The following is a 21,765-nucleotide window of genomic DNA, read 5'->3' on the forward strand; positions in this document are numbered from 1 at the left end:
ATTCCTAGTAAGAAGTTTCTGCAGTGGAAGTCAATGAGGTTGCTGCCTGTGTTCTCCTCTAGGATTTTGATGGTTTCCTGTCTTACATTTAGGTCTTTCACCCATTTTGAGTTTATTTTTGAGTATGGTGTAAGAAAGTGATCTACATTCATTCTTTTGCATGTAGCTTCCAGATGCCCCAACACCATTTTCTGAATAGGCTGTCTTTTTTCATTGGATATTCTTTCCTGCTTTGTCAAAGATTAGTTGCCCATATATTTGTGGGTCCATTTCTTGGTTTTCTATTCTGTTCTGCTGATCTATGTGTCTGCCTTTGTGCCAGAACCATACTGTCTTGATGATTACAGCTTTGTAATATAGGTTAAAGTCTGGAATTGTGATGCCTCCACTTTTGGTTTTCTTTTTTGACATTATTTTAGCTATTTAGGGTCTTTTCTAGCTCCATAAAAATTTTAGAATTGTCTGTTCTAGCTCTATGAAGAATGCTGGTGTTATTTTGATAGGGATTGCCCTGAATGTATAGATTGCTTTGAACAGTATTGACATTTTAACAATATCTTCTCTTCGAATCCAGGAGCATGGAATACTTTTCCATTTCTTTGTGTCTTCTTCAATTTCGTTCATAAGCTTTCTATGGTTTGCAGCATAGAGATCTTTTACCTCTTCAGTTATAGTTATTACTATGTATTTTATGGGTTTTGGTACAATTGTAAATGGGATTGATTCCTTGATTTCTCTTTCCACTGCTTCATTTTTAGTGTATAGAAGTGCAGCTGATTGTATATTGATTTTATATCGTGAGAATTTGCTGGATTCCTATCTCAGTTCTAGCAGCTTTTTGGTGGAGTCTTTCAAATTTTCTACATAGGATCATGCTGTCTGCAAAGAGTAAAAGTTTGACTTCTTCCTTGCCAATTTGAATGCCTTTTATTTCTTTTAGTTGTGTGATTGATGAGGTAAGGATTTCCAGTACTATGCTGAACAGCAGTGGTGAGACTGGACATCCCAGTTGTGTTTGTGACCTTAGGGGGAATGCTTTCATTTTTTTTCCCATTGAGGATGATATTATCCATGGGTTTTTGTATATGGCCTTTATGATATTGAGGTATATTCCTTCTATCCCTACTTTCTTGAAGGTTTTTATCAAGAAAGAATACAGTATTTTGTCAAATGTTTTCTATGCATCTATTGAGAGGATCATGTGGTTCTTATCATTTCTTTTATTAATATGATGTATCACATTGATTGATTTGCAGATATTGAACCAGCCCTGCACCCCAGGACTAAATCCCACTTTATTGTAGCAAATAATTCTTTTAATGCATTGTTGGATCTGGTTTGCTAGTATCTTGTTGAGAATTTTTACATCCATGTTCATCAGAGAGATTGGTCTGTAATTCTTTTTATAGGGGTCTTTGCCTGGTTTTGGAATCAAGGTAATGCTGGCCTTGTAGAAGGAGTTTGGAAGTCTTCCTTCTTTTTTTTTTTTTTTTTTTTTTTGGTAACAGCTTCAAAAGAATAGGTATTAATTCTTCTTTAAATGTTTGGTAGGAATTCCCCCTGGAAAGCTACCTGGTTCTGGACTCTTGATTGTTGGGAAATTTTGATTACTGATTCAATTTCTTTACTGGTTATGAGTCTTTTCAATTTTCTATTTCTTCCTGTTCAGTTTTGGTAGTTTGTGTGTTTCTAGGAATTTATCCATTTCTTCCAGATTTCCCAATGTGTTGGTATATAATTGCTTATAATATTCTCTTATTATTGTTTGCATTTTGTGGTGGTGGTTATGATCTCTCCTCTTTCACTCGTGATTTTATTTGGGTCCTTTTTGTTTTTGATAAATCTGGTTAGGTGTTTATCAATTTTATTAATTTTTTCAAAGAATCAGCTCCTACTTTTGTTGACCTCTTCTGGGGTTTTTTTTTTTTTGGTTTTGTTTTTTTTTTTTGATTTTCAGATCATTGGTTTCTTTATTATTTCCCTTCTTCTGCTGGTTTTGGGCTTTATTTGGTATTCTGTTTACAGCTCCCTTAAGTGTAAGATTAGGTTGTGTATTTGAGACATTTCTTCCTTCTTTAAGAAGGTCTGGATTGCTATATACTTTCCTCTTATGACCCCTTTGCTACATCCCAAAGGTTTAGACTTTCGTGTTTTCATTTTCATTGGCTTCCATGTACTTTTTTAATCTCCTCTTTAATTTCCTGGTTAACCCATTCATTATTGTGTAGGATATTCTTTAATCTCCAAGTATTTGTGGCCTTTCCAAATTTTTTCATATGGTTGATTTCAAGTTTCATATGTATGGTGTGATATTTATCTTTTTGTACTTGTTGAGGTCTGATTTGTGAACCAGTATGTGATCTATTCTGGACAATGTTCCGTGTGCACTTGAGAAAAATGTGTATTCTGCTGCTTTAGGATGAAATGTTCTGCAAGTATTTAACAAATCCATCTGGTCCAGTGTGTGGATGATTCAAAGTCTTACTGGCTTTTGTTTAGGAAGGAGTTCAGTATTTATGGCACAGTACTCCACAAGATTTCAGTACTCTTCTTATTTTATCTAGTCCTTTATAAGGAGACTTATAGAAATTTGTCCCACAAGAGGGATCCATGACTTATTTACTATGTAGATGATCTGCTGATACCCTGAGAAATGAAATAATAATGCAAAACATATACTTCAAATTTGGCTACAATTTCTTGCTTCACAGGGGCATAAGGCCTCACTAGACATTACAATATTGCCAAAGTGAAGTAAAATATTTACGACATCTGTTAAAGGCAGCAAGTATTACAATCCAGGAGTCAGCTAATTAACACAGTCAATGTTATAATCTACGAGCTTGCAAATGTGATAGCCTAATTTAAAAAAAAGCAATTAAACAAAAACCCAAATATACAATTCGGGGACTAGTAGGATATCATAGACAGTGGATCCCAGCTTTTGCAGAAGCAGCAAAACCACTGACACAGTAACTACAAGGTAATTCTCCAGATCCTAGGATAGTTCTTAGGAACTGCAGAGATTTTGAACAACTTAAACTTGCTATTGTCTTTCTCTTAGCTTAGAAATTCAAGATTCTGAAAAATCTTTTTTTTTTTTGTCATGAAAATAAAGGTGCTGCTAGTGAAATTTTAACTCAAATTTGGATGTGGACTAGAGATCAATGGTATATTTCTTCCTTCTTCTGAAAGAGGTGACACTGGGAATGCCTGGATGCCCCAAGCAGTCCAACAAGCCACACTTATTGTAAAGAGCTCTAGCCCTACCCATGGGTTACTGGAAAGCTGCTACCTTACAAGTGCACAGGACCCAGCATTTGTCAGTGCACTATCAGACTAGCTATGAATGAGCATTATTTTCTCTTTTTTTTAATGTTTATTTTTGAGAGAGAGAGACTGAGAGAGCACGTGTGCATGTGTGGGAGGGAGAAAAGAGGAGAGAATCCCAAGCAGGCTCCATGCTGTCAGCGCAGAGTCTGATGCCAACATGGGGCTCCATTTCATGAAATGTGAGATCATGACCTGAGCCAAGATCAAGTCAGTTGCTTCACCGAATAAGATACCCATTTGCCCTGAGCATTATTTTCTAATACTGATATCTACTTAGGAGACACAGTTCCCTACAGCTTGCTGCATTTTTCATTGTTGTTGTTTTGTTTGGTGTTTTAACCAGATGCTGATCAAATAGAGGATCATGACTGTACCATGCTAATAGAAGGCACTAGTCCCTCACTGGATCTATCTGATGTATCTGTATTTGGAACAGGAATATGGCAGTATTTACTTATGAGTCACATCCTTGGGACAACAATTGCCAACTTAAGTTATCCAATGCTGTGGTTATTTCCCTTGAAATACTGAAAGCTTGTATTTTGTCTGAAATTAAGTAGGTACAAGTAGCTGAATTTATGGCAGTTATAGGAACTAAAATTGTTGGTTTACGATTTAAGGATTATTATACAGACATACACAGTGAGTTTATGTGTGTTTGGGAGTGTTTGGTGTCTGTCATGCAACAGGGAACATTTAGAAAAAATAGGGGATTCTTGACTTTGATGAGAACTAAAATGTCGCACAGAAAATTCATCACTGATTTGTGAGAGGCTTTATAACTAACTGCCTGCTTAGATATCAGTAATGCAATGTAGAGCTCACATAGGGCAGAAAAACATTTCTAAAGGCAATAATTTTGCTGACAAACTTAAAAAACAGAAAAACTTCAAAATATGGCAGACTCCAAACTTAGAAGCCCCGCTTTTAACACAATAAAAATTTTCATTTATGTAAAAAAAAAGTCACAAAAGGAAATGAACAAATGGACTTACAGAAAGAGGATGAAAATAATTCAATGAGTAATAGGAATTATCTGATGAAATAGTTTCTACACCACAGTCTTTATTTGCTTGGTTAAAATTGTTGTGTTGCCTATACAAGCATCTGAGTACCTAGGCTCTTAGTGTACCTACCAAAAAGATAAAAGTATTCAAAACATATTAAGAAACATTCTATATGTCAGAATTTTTTATAGTCCACTCCTAAGGTATTTTCAGGAAGTTGTCCATCAACTTTAGAAGTTACCTGGTGATAGCTGCATTTCACAGAATCACTGCCTGTACAAAGGAGGAAATGTGGCTTAATTATGGAATACACAAAACTCCCACTTTGGGGTATCAGAGCATACTGAATCAAATTGGAGGATTATTCCTACTGTAATCTAGAAATTTACGAAAGTTTTACAGATTCCTATTAGTTATTTTCATATTTCCTGATCTTCAGTTCTTTGGACAAATGGAATGGATGAACCAAACTCAAAAACAACAACTACAAGTACAAAAAACCCAATTTAACAAAATGGCCTAGAGATTTACTATTAGTTTTATTAAGAACTACAGTAATCCTGCTTGCAGGGATGGTGCCTCTTCTTTTGGGCTTATGTTTGACAGGCCTATACATTTGGGTCTGAGAATCTGTCCTGTGCTAAATTTAATTGAATCTTCTTATAATCATTTTCATATTTAAAAACTGTATCTCTCTAAGAAACCAGAGGCAAAGTCAAAAGGACCTGAATGGACCCACATGAAGAAATCTGTCACCTTTATCTATCAGGGGATTTCATCTACGTAACAGTATTCCAAAGGAAAGATGGGCTCTCCCCATGATGAGAGGGAGCCTTTCAGGTGCTGCTGACCAGTCAGAAAGCTATAAAGTGACATGAATATCCAGCAAGAATAATGCATCCCATGAGATGCCAGCGTAGAAGGAGGACTGAACTGTGGCCTCCACAAGCACTTGAAAACTAAGTCTTCCCCAGTAACTGATACTGGTATTGAACTCAAACGAAAGGAGGTATTCCAGAGAACTTGCTACTATTCTCATATTTTACTTTGCTTTCCTACTTCAGTGATGGCTTCTTCAATTACTTTAAGGATTTTTTACTAGAAGATAAATATTAAACCTATTGCACTATTTTCCCTCATAGTCCCAGTAATGATTCCTATGCATATAAAAGGGAACAACTAGAGTACTGAGCCTACGACCACATCAAGAAATACAGAAAGATGTTGAAGAAAAGAAAAATTTCTCATTAGAAGACAAACAATTTAGCATTTATGGACAGAAGCTGCAAAGGACAGATCCAATATCAGTTAACAATGTGGAGGTTCTCTCCAGGAAGAGTACAAGTAGATAAACAAAGGTAGATGTCTATTATTCACAGAGACCTAACTGACATCAATATAGCTATACATTTTGACCAATGTGAAATTGGCCCATATGTTGTATTTGTCTTAATGACTTAAAACAATTAAAGCTATGTAAATTAAACACTGGAATTACAATCGATATTCGGTGAGTGCCTCATAATAAGACTTTGAAACTGAATAATGGCAATGAGTGTCATTGTGTTTCACATCTGAGAAAAATTATTTGGGGAAAACTGAGTACTTACTGACGCACCTAGATTAGTGTGTAAATATAAAGTAACTTATGTGATTAACAAAAACTCAAGAGAAATGCAGTGAGCTTTATAAGAAAAACGCTTAGATAAAAATTTAGATTATCAAGCTCCAGGGTCAAGCATAAAGACATCATGACAGTTTGTGTAATTAATGTATGATAAAGAAAAATTTTATTGCACTGCTAATCATCAATCTGCTTTAACCATTCATTATCAATATATTTAAGAGTAATTCCCCCAAGGCAAATATTGTACTTAATTTTTATTTTTCATTTTTTAAGTTTATTTATTTATTTTGAGAGAGACAGAGATGGCATGAGCATGGGAGGGGCAGAGAGAAGGGGAGACAGAGAATCCCCAGCAGGTTCCACACTATCAGTGCAGAGCCCAACATGGGGAACTGTGAGATCATGACCTGAGCCAAAACTAGCAATCAGATACTTAACTGACTGAGCCACCCAGATGCCCTGTACTTAATTTTAAAAATTTTGGGGGCGACTGGGTGACTCAGTCGGTTGAGCGTCCGACTTCAGCTCAGGTCACGATCTTGTGGTTTGTGAGTTCAAGCCCCACATCGGATTCTGTGCTGACAGCTCAGAGCCTGGAACCTGCTTCTGATTCTGTGTCTCCCTCTCTCCCTGCCCCTTCCCTGCTCATGCTCAGTCTCTCTCTCTCAAAAATAAAATAAACATTACAAAATTTAAAAAAATACATTAAAATTCATCCTGTTGTAATTCCAATAATTGTTTTGCTTTGCACTCTATTGGAGACTTACTAGCTATTTATATAGTCAGATTTTTCTTTAATTACCCAGAGAAAACAAGAAGTAGTAATGATGATAATGACAAGAATTGTAGTGTTACTATCAAATAGAAACAAATGGCAGACACATCAGAAAGGTAAATACTAATCTAAAAATAATAAATTTCAGATTCCCCCAATCCCAAAAGAGAAAGACAACCTATCTTTTCTTTTAGCCTCCCCACTCCAAAAAAAAAAAAAAAAAAAAAAGGAAAGAGAAAGAAAAGCACAGAAAAAGAAAACACTTGTGTTTGCAAATCATTTCTCTATATCTTTGAGAGATGTGTTTATTTTTTTAAAATATACATAAATGAGGCTCTTGCCAGTTTTACATTCCAGGGCTTATCTTTTTTGAACATCTTAGAATATGAATATCAAAGAGGATGGCAACCTGTAATCTACTCTCCGTGGGAGTTTAGCTGAGGCACTTGGTTCTAAGTTACAATTTCTGTTTGTCAAAAAGATACAAGAAATAAATGCAGTTATAAAAATAAAATCATTTCCTAAAATTGATATTAATAAATAAGGGCAAACATGCATTTTAGAACACTGACATTATTTAAAATAATAAAATTGATGGCCTAATATTTCCCTTCTTAACATGCCTACCTTCATTATTCATCATTGGACTCATCTCCATTTTTGGGTTTTCCATGTACCCACAAATAATGATGAAGTATTTATAGCACCTTTATTTCTGATCTTGGTAAACTATATCATCACAATGTCTTTGTGTGAATACATGTACTTTGTACACTTGAAAAATTTCTATTAAAAAATCTACATCAATGATACGATTTTTATGTTCTTTTCCTAATGTTCTCAAATATTTTGTGAAAAGAATAACTTGGGAAGAATCTTACCATTAGATAATTTCTCAGAACTCCAACTTCTAAAAACATGGCTTCAAATGATTCAAGATGCCTGCAGTAGTACTGTTTTTTTGTTGCTGTTTTGGTTTTGTTGGCTCACATTTTAGTGCATCCCTACAGTTTAATACATAATATTGTACTGTGTTAATATATAAATACAATATAGCATAGCTATTGGGGAAAAAAACAGGTGAATACTTAATTCCTGAACAGATTTTAAATTTTTATATTATTTAAGAGTAAATTTTCTACATCTACTTCTAAATATTCCCAACAGAAAATAAGTTCACAACTGTGTCCTAAAGAAGTAATTACCCCTCAAATTAGTGTGTCCATAGCATCTAGTATGTACCTATAAAGTTCACCTTTTCTTTTGATAAAACTACATAGCTAACTTCAGAAGATCTTAATTTTTATGCCGCTTGATGTGGAAAATTCCCTAGGATTCATGGTCTGAGTTACCACTGAGTAGATGTTATCAATATTTCTTTTGAAGAATATAATGGATCCAATAAAGTAAGAGGAGAGATTGCCACAATGGGGCTATGAAAGAATGAATAGTTCGTTAGTATAGTGACTCTTTCCTTTCATCTGCATCTTTTGGAATTAGCATACAGTACAGGACTTGTGTGCTGTCATTTGTGAAAGGGTTGGATATAGGAGTTTCTTGAGATGATGTACTTGGATATTCTTGAAAGTGCTTACTTAGCAGTTTTAGGTAACTGGTTACACATAGTTGATACAACAAACACTTGGATCTGCTAACATTTGATTAGTCAAAGGGACTGATTTCCTTTAGAAACTGTAAAACAGGTCATTAAGTTGGCTTAGTCAAGATTTACAACATTAAATTATCATTTTAATTGTATTAATAGGACTCTTTGTTGCTAAGCAATAAAAAGCTTATATGTCCTCTTAACCAGAAATAGTTAATGTAGAGAGGAGACAAAGATGGTACATATTTTACACTAAGAAATCCAGTGATACAGATTTATATCAATTTGAAAAAAATTTAGAATGTGCTACAGCATTCATCACACTACAGGTAAGGAGATTTTACTTTAAGTTGAAACTTCTGAATAGTTTCACACAGTTCATTCTAACCCCAGTATAGCCTAAATAATAAAGGTAGGTATAACTTCAAAAAGATAGACTGTACAATGCTGGAAATAAAAATAAATAAATAAATAAACATGATGTATTTTATAATCTGTGCCACTCTCCACTCTGCGGTAGTGGCAACCTTTTGGATATGAGAATCTGGAGATAATTTAAAGGTAAATAGGACCACTTTGTATCAGAGAATTTTAGGAAACCCCCTCCATCATCATTTCTGTCATACCATGGGTTCTAGGATATGAATAGAGAGTTCCTGCATCCGAGCTTTATGTTGAGTCTCACATTTACATAGCTGCTGAATTCATATTTCCACTCACATCTGTCAAGACATTCAGCGATTCCAGTTACTCTCTATGGTGTGATACTGAAAATGAAGGACTGGGATGAGAAGAAGCAAACAGGGAGATACTTCAGGTAGTGATACAGTAAGTGATATGCCTAGGAGTAAGAAAGGACATAGAAATCATTATGATAAAAGTAGTGGGGTGCTCGGGCGGCTCAATTTTTTAAGCCTCTGACTCTTGATTTCAGCTCAGGTCATGATCTCATGGTTCTGTGTGACTGAATCCCGCATTAGGCTCTGCGCTGACAGTATGGAGCCTGCTTGTAATTCTCTCTCTCTCTTCTCTCTGCCCCTCCACTCTCCCTCTCTCTCTTTCTCAAAAATAAATAAAACCTTTAAAAAAAACTTTAAAAAAAGAGTAAGGGCTGCAACAGACTTATGTTTAGAGTTCTATGAGACCACATATGGGAGAGAAATATATTCTCTCTTGCAGTCAGAGAGCCTGAGCGAAGGGATCCAAGCATATAATCTTAAAGACAACATTTAATGAACATTATATACAGTTAGAAAATGAAAATATCTTTAGGGAGTTCGACCTCCTGGTCACAGTAAAGGAGAAATGGAAGAGAAGTTAGGGTGTCAAGATCACCCTGGAAAAAACTGTCAGGCAAAAAGGTGTCATTAAAGTTTGGGTGCTCAGATGGGCATTTGACATTGCTTACCGTAAAGAAGATTTCTTGAATGTGTGTGTGTCTGTGTACACCCAGTGAATGATGTAGTAAATAGCACAAAATTATTTATTTTTTTAATTAAGAATTATTTCTGTGCTCATGGTATATTCTCCAGAGTATATCACACACTAGGAAACAAATCAGGCCTCAACAATTACAAAAAGATTGAGATCATACCACTCATCTGACCACAACACTATGAAACTTGAAGTCAAGCACAAGAAAAAAATTGGAAAGATCACAAATACATGGAGATTAAATGCTACTAGGCAATGAATGGGTCAACTATGAAATCAAAGAAGAAACTAAAATAAATAAATAAATAAATAAATAAATAAATAAATAAATAAGAAAACGTAATAGTCTAAAACCTTTGGAATACAGCAAAAGCAGTTATAACAGGGAAGTATATAGCAATATAAGTCAACCTCAAGAAGCAAGAAAAATCTCAAATAAAAAATATAACCTTATACCTAAGGGAGCTAGAAAAAAAAAATGAAGCCTAAAGCCAGCTGAAGGAAGGAAATAATAGTGATTAGAACACACAAATGATATAGAAACTAAAAAACAAAAAATAATAGAACAGATCAATGAACCAGGAGCTGATTCTTTGAAAAAAGTTAATGAAATTGATAAAGTCAGATTTACCAAAAGAAAAGAGAAAGGACCCAAATAAAATCACACATGAGAGAGCAGAAATAACAACCAATACCACAGAAATACAAGCAATCAAGAGAATATTATGAAAAACCATATACCAACAAATGGGACAACCTGGAAGAAATGGATAAATTCTGAAAAACATATAAACCACCAAACCTGAAACAGGAAGAGATAGAAATTTTGAACAGACTGACAACCAGCAAAGAAACTGAAATAGTAATCAAAAATTAAGTCCAGGACTCAATGGCTTCCAAGGGGAATTCTACCAAATATTTAAAGAAGAGTCAATAGATAATACTTTTCAAACTATTCAAAAAACAGAAAAAGGAGGGAAAACTTATAAATTAATTCTATGAATCCAGCATTACACTGATACTGAAACCAGATAAATACTACACTAAAAAAGAAAGCTATGGGGCAACATCCCCAATGAACATGGATGCAAAACTTCTCAACAAAATACGAACAAACCGAATCCAACAATACATTAAAAGAATTGTTCACCATGATCAAGTGGGATTTATTCCTGGGTTGCCAGGGTAGCTCAATATTCACAAATTAATCAACATGATATACCACATTAATAAAAATAAGAATTATATGATCAATTCAATAGATGCAGAAAAAGCATCTGACAAAGTAGAACATCCATTTATGGTAACTCAACAAAGCAGGGTTAGAGGGAACATACCTCAACATAATTAAAGGCCATATACATTAAAACCACAGCTAATATCATCCTCAATGGGGAAAAACAGAGCTTTAGCTCTATAGCCAAGAACAAGACAGGGATGTCCACTCTCACCATGGAATTGGAAGTCTGAGCCACAGCAATCGGACAACAAAAAGATATAAAAAGTATCCAAATCAACAAGGAAGAACTCAAACTTTCACTATTTGTAGGTACAGGATACTCATAAGGAAACCCAAGAGACTCCACCAAAAAACATTGCTAGAACTGATACACAAATTCAGGAAAGTCACAGTATACAAAATCAACATACAGAAATCTGTTGCATTTTTATACACCAATAATGAAGTTATGGAAAGAGAAATCAAGGAATAAATCCCATTTACAATTGTACCAAAAAACATAAGATACTGAGGAATGAACCTAACCAAAGAGGTGAAAGATCTGTACTCTGAAAACTGTAGAACACTTATGAAAGAAATTGAAGAGCACATAAAGAAAAGGGAAAGCATTCCATATTCATGGATTGGAAGAACAAACATTGTTTGTCTATACTACCCAAAGCAATCTATACATTTAATGCAATCCCTATCAAAATACCACCAGCATTTTTCACAGATCTAGAACAAACAATCCTAAAATTTGTATGGAACAACAAAAGACCTTGAATAGCCAAAGCAAATTTCAATAAGAAAAGCAAAGCTGGAGGCATCCCAATTCTAGACTTCAAGTTATACTACAAAACTGTAGTAATCAAGACAGTATATACTGGCACAAACACAGACACATAGATCAATAGAATAGAATAGAAAATCCAGAAACGAACCCACAACTGTATGGTACACTAATCTGAGACAAAGCAAGAAAGTTGGGAAAACTGGACAGCAACATGCGGAAGAATGAAACTGGACCATTTTCTTATACCATAAACAAAAAGAAATTCACACTGAAGGGAAGACCCAAATGCAAGACAGGTAACCATTAAAATCCTGGAGGAGAACACAGGCAGTAACCTCTTTGACACCGGACATAGCAACTTCTTTCTAGATGAGTCTCCTGAGGCAAGGGAAACAAAAGCAAAAATAAACTATTGGGGCTTCCCATCAAAATAAAAATCTCTGTACAATGAAGGAAATAATTAACAAAACTGAAAGGCAACCTATGGAATAGGAGAAGATTATTTGCGGATGACATATCTGATATAAGGGTTAGTATCCAAAATACAGAATTTATGTTCCTCATGTTCAAAAAAGTTTAAAACAGAACTACCTTACCATCTAGCAATTGCCCTACTAGCTATTTACCTAGCACGGAAGGATGTAAACAATAATGCAGTCACAGGCCTCAACTGATCCTGTGGGGATCTCTGAAGCTGAGCTGACCCTTCATAGTGACTCAAAGTTGGAGCAAGAGTACTGAGCTCCGGGGCACCTGGGGGGCATAGTCAGTTAAGCGTCTGGCTTCTGCTCAGGTCATGATCTCAGGGCTCATGAGTTTGAGCCCTGAATCTGGTTCTGTACTGATAGCTCAGAGCCTGGAGCCTGCTTTGGATTCTGTGTCTCCCCTTCTCTCTCTTTCCCTTCCCCATTCATGTTATGTCTCTCTCTCAACAATAAACATTAAAGATGATATAGATATAGATATAGATATAGATATAGATATAGATATAGATATAGATATAGATATAGATATATCTATAGATATCTATCTATCTATATCTAGATAGATAGATAGATAGATAGATAGATAGATAGATAGAAAAGAGTACTGAGAAGCTGTATTTGTGAGGGCTGCCATAAAAAAAAAACACAGACTGAACAGTTTAACAACACAGATTTGTTTCCTCAAATTTCTGGAGGCTTAACTTAAATCAAGATGTTGGAAGGTTTGGTTTTTCTTGAGGCCTCTCTTTGTTGCAGATGGCCCCACCTGTATCCTCACATGGCCCTTTCTGCATGCATGCACATCCCTGATATTGCTCTCATAAAAACACCAGTTCTGTTGGATTAGGGCACCATCCTAATGATCTCATTTAACCTTCATTACCCTTTTATAAGCTTTATCTCCAAATAGTTACATTGGGGATTAGGGCTTTAACATGAAATTTGAGGGTACATAATTCTGTCCCTAACAACTGTTTTAACCCTGTATCATTCCATCACCACATGTGAGTTGACCTGGGAAGTGGGCAATTCCTTGGTTTGGGTGACGTTCCTCAGCTCAACTAGTTATTCTCTCAATATCTAAATCTATAAATGAAATGAACATGCTTAGAAGTTGGCAGAAACATTACACTGATTCTTTGATCTGTAAATATTTATCATAGTAGGAAAGTCCAAATTGAAGAACTGAAAACCAGTTCCTCTCCACCAAAGTAATAAATCAAAAAACCAAACCATTTTTCAGAAAAAAAAAAAATGGTAGATCAAATAATTTTAGAGATACAAGAATAGGATCATCCCTTGAGAAGACAGCCACTTACTTGTAAGGTGATAACGTCAGTCAATGCTGCATTCTGATCAGAAGAGACCCATATTACAGATATTGGTTTGCCTTTTCTGCAGAGAATACTTCAGCCAGTGGTACTTCCCAAGGGATCATAGAGTATCTAATCCCAGGTAGCGTACCTTGTAACAGACCCACCTCTTACAATAACATAGCAATAAGCACAATCAGAAGATGCAGGGATTGTAACACTCACTCCCTCTGCAGAAACTTCTGGCCTATTAGAACACTGAAAGTCTTGAGATAGAATTAGGTGACATTTTGATGTTGACACCACTGACATAACATACGTCACAATGGAGAATATACTTTTAACCAAGAGTCAGTATATGTGTTCTGGCTTTGGTAGGTTAAATACATGACTCTAGGAACTGAGGGGTGGAAGCAAGCCCTATTCTCCATTACTGCCAATGACACATTTGAAAATGTCTGATTCCTAATTCCTACAAATGTAGATTTCTTACAAGAGCCTGGGTTCCAGAAAGGCTTATTTCCACCAAGATACATTTTAAGAGTTTAACTAAATTTAATGGTGTTGCTTTGCCTTGTCAAGTTGATTTCTAATGTGAGTCCAGCAAAGGCAAAGAAAACCATTCCCCTATTAGCAAGAGTAACTGAATCTGATTATCATGAGAAAGGGGAGTAGTTGTAAATTAATAGAGACAGTCATAAATAGATTTGGGATTCCACTGGATACACTTGTGTATCTCTTGGTACTTCTATTTACAGTATTTAAAATAAATAGCCATAAAACCATCAGGAGAAGGTCCTGGATCACCCCTCCAAGAAAACCTCTTCAACCAGAGAAATATACCTGAGGGGGCAGGTGGGGTGAACTTGAATGAATGATACAGAAGTAATATATAATTTTATTCCCAAATTCCACTGTGGCAGAGCATACCAGATTGTCTCCCTAACTCATCTCTCATAAGTTTCTTCTGCAAGTGGTGGCTTAAAATAACCTGGGTGAAGCTCTGCCCAAATGGAGTAGTTAATGTGAAGAGTAAATGAATATGAGCAACACCAAGGGTAAATGCCTGAGTGGTCATGTCCAGATCCCTTTACAAGGCTGAGGCACCTGTCCAAGAACTGTTGCAAGTACTGGATGCTGATGGCACGTAACTGCAGAATTTCTCCCTTTTCAAGAATAAATAACTCTAAATAACAGCTATCTTGCCTGGAAGATTATTCACCACCATGCAGCCAGTATTCAATGAATGAACAGATGACATACTGTCATGAAAGTACAAAAGACCTACAATAAAAATTAATAAGTATGCAAGTATGTAAAATCCATAGAAATTGGGAAATATTAAGTACTCTATTACTTCTGTTACATCAACATTATCAGTGAACATGGAAAGGCAACATATATTAGGAAAAAAAACAAACATATCAACCCCAATTTTTCTCACTTCAAGTGACAGAGTGATTGGGTTCCTAGATGGCTTTCCATACACAGCCCTCACCCAACACACACACACCTTTTTTGTTTTGCCTAAAAGTATTTACAAATAAATCAATTTTATTTTTTTAATATTGAATTATTTAAAATATACTATAATGATCAGAGAATACTAATTATAACTAATGTAATGGATCACATTTAAAGTTTTTTCCTGTCATTTAGGTTTACTGCATATATTAAAAGCAGATGGGCTGAAGCCAAAATATATTATAAAAATGGAAATCAAGTTTATGTATTAATGGAGGTTTTATACACTCAGAAAAATACTATTAGTATTAGAATTGAAGAAATAATGAACTGTGTTCTCTAGAGTTTTAGGAAGAAAATGAGATTTAAGGGTCAAATAGTCTTTAGTTTCCTCTTGAGAAAGTTTTATATCTTTCAATTTCATATAGTGTAAATATAAAACTTAGAATTTAGAAAAAACAATATTTTTAAGCTACTATCATAAAAAATTAAATTAAAAGAAACATTGGATTAGAATATTTTTGAATAAGGGAAATAATTGAGTTTATACAATTATTTTGTGAGATTATAAATGTAAAATTATTCACATATAAGTGATGAAATTACAATTTTAATCTTCATATAAAATTTGGAAATGTAGAATTTATTCTGACATATAACAAGGAATACTGATTTTTTTAAGCTTTCACAAAATAACTATGCAAATAGTAATTGGCATAAAATGAAAAAAAATTTTAACATATTAGCTTATTCCATATGCACACACACAGAAATTAAGACACTTCATATTTTCAGACCCTTGGATCATCTTCCTGATAGGTTAAATCTATGCCTGTATTTGAAATATATTAAGTAAACTAAAAAATATGTTCAAATAATTCTCATTAAATCTGTAACCTGGAGAATCTTTGAAATATATATTCACCATAACCAGACGTAAATTTATTTAAAATAAATGTTAAGTGTTATTAGAAACAGTCCATTAAACTAAGAGTTTAAAAAGAGGAAGGAAGTTGGAAGACACAAGGACACTTCTACTAAACACCAAGACCATATGAATGTTCATTCATCCTTCAAATATTTGTTGAACTGTTACAAGAGTACATTGATAAAAGTGATTAAAATTTGAAATACTCATTCACAGGTTATTTAATAGCCACTGTCCCAACCCTCCCATGAGTGTTCGTCCATGCCTCAGGGCCCCAAACTCCCCATAATTAAAGGCTCAAATCCAGATAAAAACAGGTAGCATCTGGGACACTATTTCAACACTATGAATTTTATCTACAGTGAATACCCAACACTAGTACACTGGTTTTAAATATTTTGTGTGGTATTGTGGATTTGTATTGGGACAACTCAGCTAGGTTGGGACTAAATTTCCCAGATTTCTCTTTCCTGCTTAGTATGCCGTTATTGTGAAACGCAGGTATTTTCTTTGTGATATTGAAGATGGACGTGAAGCAGCAGACTCATTCTTTTTATAGTCAAAGAGTTAGTGCAGAAATTATTTATTGCATAATTGGGCAATCGCTGTTGATATGAGGCAGCAAACAGACCCAAAACATCCCTAGTTCCTGATAGATTTCTTCCTTACAGGTGTCCAACTCCTGGACAATCATCAGATGTACGATTTGCTTCATGATAAATGGCATTATCCTCTCCTGTGGAACCCTGTCATTGAAGGTGAAGACATCCAGGTATTTAGAGACTGAGGACGGTTCCAGGTCTTCTTGTGTGTACAAGCATACCCACCTGGTTTTACCGCTTTCCTTGCTTTTCCTACTTCCTGTTTATCTTTCCTTACTGAAGGCCCTACAAACTTTAGAATCTAGTTCCAGATATGGGAGCAGCCATCTCAATCTTTTTAACTATCCCCTCTGCTGTCTATAATAAATGCTTTTATCCATACTCTCTAGTGAGTTCTTCTCTAACTTTCTGATACACAATTTTGTACAGGGAGTGTTTCCAGTAGAACAAAACCTTAGAAAGAGATCATTTGGTACACTTCATCTGCAATGATTTCTCTTATAGGACTATATTTCAAGGCATTAATGACAGTATTTCCAGTGATAAAGACAGTGCTAGTAGTTCACGATATATGAAAAAACATGGAAAGTGCCAAAACAATGACGTGTCACTTGTAGATACCTATAATCAAGTGTCTATGAAGATTATTAGGTGATAAATTATTTGGTGCCATAAATAATATAGTGGAAATAAAGAATATAATTGAGTTAGACAACTGCTTCCAAATATACAAGAAAACTCAGAGTAAAAAGATGAGCTCATGACTTTAACTACTGAGGTCTTGCTTATAAATGCTCTAAAAGAAACTCGTAGCTGCAAGGTTAAGAATTCTGAAAACAAAGCCCCAGATCTAATCCTGCTTATGACTGAATTATGACAAAAGAAATTCCAGAATTTCGAGTGTCACTTTTTGTAGGAATAGGACTTCGAAAATCAGAATGCATCTATAGATAAATTTGAATAAAACCAAGGAACTTAAATTCTACATTTTTCTAATCCTCCTTCACTTGTGGAAACATCTCATTATACCCTCAATGAGATTAATCTTCCCTTGCCTGAAAAAAATATATGACAACTTCCTCTGAAATAACTGCTTTTCAAAATACTGATGATCCTCTCCAAGACGTACATTTATATTAATTTTCTATTGTTTCTGTGCACAAATTACACCAAACGTTGACAAGTCTACATTTCCTTCCGGAAGCTTTAAAGGAGAATCTGTTCATCTTTTCCACCTTCTAGAGGTTGCTCATATTCCTTGCCTCAGGGCCCTTTTCTCCATTTTCAGAGACAGCAGTGTGGTGTCTTTCAGTCTCAGATTCTGTTTTCATCATCACATCTCCTTATCTGATTGTAGCCTTTCTATTTTCCTGTTAGGCCCATCCACATAATCCAGGATACAATTCCATCTTAATTCCCTTAACTTAATCATTTTAAAGTCCCTTCTGCCATATCAGATAACACATTCACAGATTCTGGGGATTAGGACATGAACACCCTAGGGTAGTGATTTGGCTTATTATAGTACTTCAGTTCTCATTGATCCCATATTTATCATCAGACTTGAGTTAAAAAGAACTTTCAGGATGAATGACAAAGTATAACCTCATTAGGAGATGAGGTATATCAAAGATATAATTGCATGATTTTGCCACATGGTATCAAAAGAAACCTAGGGAACATGTGTGGGGATGTATTTTAAGATTGGGGGATCATGATATAGGAAAGAAAATAAGCTGGACTGTTGCAGATTTTGAGTCTGGAGTTCTCTCTTGTCCAGCAAGAGAATGGATGCAGAATTGAATACGAGAGAGGCTAATGTCCAGGAAAGCGACAAGAGCCCTGAGTAAGGGTCTCACTCTGTATTTATTAGGATCAGAAGGCTTACATATCTGATGAACGTGCAGAAAGAGAAAATAAAACAGTGATCATTAACTCGTGCATGTGAGAGAAAGGGATTTTCAAAGCTATGCAATGTTAGCAGTTAGGGTCAAAAATCAAAGTCCCAGTGCGGAGCAGAGAGCTGTTTACTGCAGACACCAGGCACTGTGTCTGTTTATCTTAATTTTTCTAGGGGTTACCTCAGGGTTAACAAGACATTTTTATCACTAATTAGCTCTGGGCACTTTCACCCTGCTGTGGCAGCTTTCTGCCTCTACCTGTTCATCTACCTGTTCTCGGACAATTTTGTCCTGTGGAAGCAGCTTTCTCTTCTTTGCTTTGTTCTATGCTGGGCTTTTTCACCCTGTGGCGGCTTTTTGCCCTAAGCCTTAACCCATTGGTGCAAGCTCAGAGAATTCTTGAACTTCTTCCCCATACTGGATCACATTGAGTTTATTAATATGAGCTCACTCAATAGAGATTTACAACTAGCTACAATTATGTGACTGAATTTAGAATTCAATAATGTAATAGGCATGAGTATTTCCTACTTGTTATGAATAATTTGTCTATATATTAATCTTAATTCTCTCCTTTCCTGTCACATTCTAATTCTAATTGAAGAAGAAATTCTACTCAACTAGAAGGGGGGGGGGGGGGGCGGAACTCACTGAAGATGGGTAAAAAACAAAAGTGCTCTCCATCCTATTTGGAGAGAAGGTTGCTGTGTTCTTAGCTCTATGAACAGATATTTTGTTAGGGAGAAGAATGATTTTTCGAATATATTTATTTGCAATACATATTAAATCTGATTGAAAGTAGTATGCACAGATACCAAGTTGATAATGTTTGATTGTGGTAGTTTTTAAATAGCATCAACCTAAGTAAGCCAGAACTCCACTTCCTGGCATTCTCTTCTTTGCATTGTTTCAAATTATCGTGGGCCATAATAGATATCTTATGAGATTTGAAAGACAAAAGGGAAATAGTCATTTTTCAAAGGCCATGGGGGTTCTCTCCATTTTTTTTAATACCAGAAGACTAAGATTATCATTTAAAAGGCGGGGGGATATAGAGAAAACATTCATTTAGGAAGACAGCCTAAGAGGTATGAGGTACTTAGCACTGACTAGAGAAAGTAGAGACTTGCAAAGATGAGGCAGGTTACTATGTGGTAGCATGATGAAGTCTTCATCAGATGTAAAAGGGAAAAATTCTAAAGCACTTGAAAAGAAGAATGGGTAGAATAATATAGCTACATTAAAGAAAAATAGAAATTCTGGAATTAGGACTGGAATTATTAAACTTTCTGTGCCTGATTCCAGATTTTGTTGAGGTTTTCTAAACTACAGAAATATAATCCATATTTACAGAGTCAATCTCCATGTCGAACTTCAAACATTATAACCTACTCAGAATATTTCTCATTTACCAACAGATATTAATCTTCAGGATTCAGAATTGAGAAAACAGAATTCTCTGGAATTCAATAAAATTCTAGAACCAGGAATCATTCTTGAACTATATCTAATATGTTTGATACTTGTTACTAATAATTACAGATATCTACACATTACTTAAAGCATAAGAAATATTAAGTTTATTGGGGCGCCTGGGTGGTGCAGTCGGTTAAGCGTCCGACTTCAGCCAGGTCACGATCTCGCGGTCCGTGAGTTCGAGCCCCGCGTCAGGCTCTGGGCTGATGGCTCAGAGCCTGGAGCCTGTTTCCGATTCTGTGTCTCCCTCTCTCTCTGCCCCTCCCCCGTTCATGCTCTGTCTCTCTCTGTCCCAAAAATAAATAAAAAACGTTAAAAAAAAAAATTAAAAAAAAAAAAAAAGAAATATTAAGTTTATTATTATATTCAATGGACTGCAGCCCATAATGAGCCCATAATGAGCACTGATGCACTGAGAAATGCCAGCAAATATTATTGGGTAGTATTCAAATAAACATGACCTTTAAATTACCTTGTAAACTGCTGAAGTTAGAGCACAACTGCTCCCAAAACAGGTTATACTTTGGAACATCACTCGTAAGATTTGTATAATGTGTACCGTGTATATAGGCATATTAGTATACATATTTTCTTTGAAAAGTGATTCACCTTTGTACAATAGCTGGGTCCACAAACAAACACTCATAACATGGCGACAACTACAAGCAGGACTCATTGATTAGACCATGACCACTTCTTTCCCGTTTGGTCTTGCTCTGACTCTCAGAAGTGATCAAGGGTCCTGATTTTGATTTGGTATCGGTGGATACCTGTGAATCAGTAATATCTCTGTTGATTGTCAAAAATCTAATTATCATAAGAGAATTACATTTCCCATGTTCCTAAACAATTTTCCTCAGACTATAAGATTCAGAGAAAAACATACATTTCCAAAGACTGCCAAGAAAGAGTTCTCACAAGGAGAGCATTCTACTGGACTTGTTGGGGTCTTTACATCAGTTCCCCCAGATGAAGGAAGAAACACTGGCCCCCTTTTACCTAAATGCAAGACAAAAAGTAAGAGAACTATCTTTCAATCCTCTCTTTTATTTGCCTGCACTGAAGCTTATAGGCATTCTGCCCTTCTTCTTTCTCCTCAACTCTGCTTTGTAGTTTCCTGATCTCTCTAGCTCAAGCAAACAAAATATAATCATTTAACATACCTAAACTTTCTCTATGGGTGGGGAATATTTGGTAATCCAAACTATTTTTTTTATCCAAACTAAATCCAATTGTACTTTGTCTTTTCACAAAGTAAAGATTTAAATAAACAGGTAATGAGATCCTTATTTATACATATACAGACTTTTTTAGTAAAGCCATTTAATCTTGCTATAAAATACAGGTTGCTTTTGGTAGGAATATCAGCTGAAAAAAGTATATGTGAAATTATTTCATACACTGTAAATTAATATATATCCCATTTAGAAGGCACAAAGAAAGGAAAACACACAAACGAGTCCCTTTTTTTCTAGAAAAACAGGGCAAAGAGAATTATTCTGTGGATTTTCAGAAGAGGTAAAATATACAAAAGAACCTATTCTTGTTGTAGAGATGGGAGGGGTGAAATAATTTAATTTTATATACATTGCATTTGAGATAGTTGGGTGGCATACAAGAAGGCATGAGTTATATTAGCTAGAAATGTGGAGTCAAATTTAAAATGAAGATTCAAGAAACATAAGCACTTTGATGCAAGAGAGAAATGTCTCATGTATCAGTAAATGCAAAATAAAGATACAACTAAAGGAAACACAGAGTGTGACAGTGAGATTTAGAAAAACTAAAGAATACATTAA

At 35.2% G+C, this 21,765-nt stretch overlaps 1 pseudogene; it reads right to left on the minus strand.

Annotated features, from left to right (window-relative positions):
* LOC122198613 overlaps window positions 1-21,765 on the minus strand; it is a 48,984-nt pseudogene that overhangs the window by 17,786 nt on the left and 9,433 nt on the right.

This window comes from Panthera leo, chromosome A1 (assembly GCF_018350215.1).
Source record: "Panthera leo isolate Ple1 chromosome A1, P.leo_Ple1_pat1.1, whole genome shotgun sequence".
Lineage (NCBI taxonomy): Eukaryota > Metazoa > Chordata > Mammalia > Carnivora > Felidae > Panthera > Panthera leo.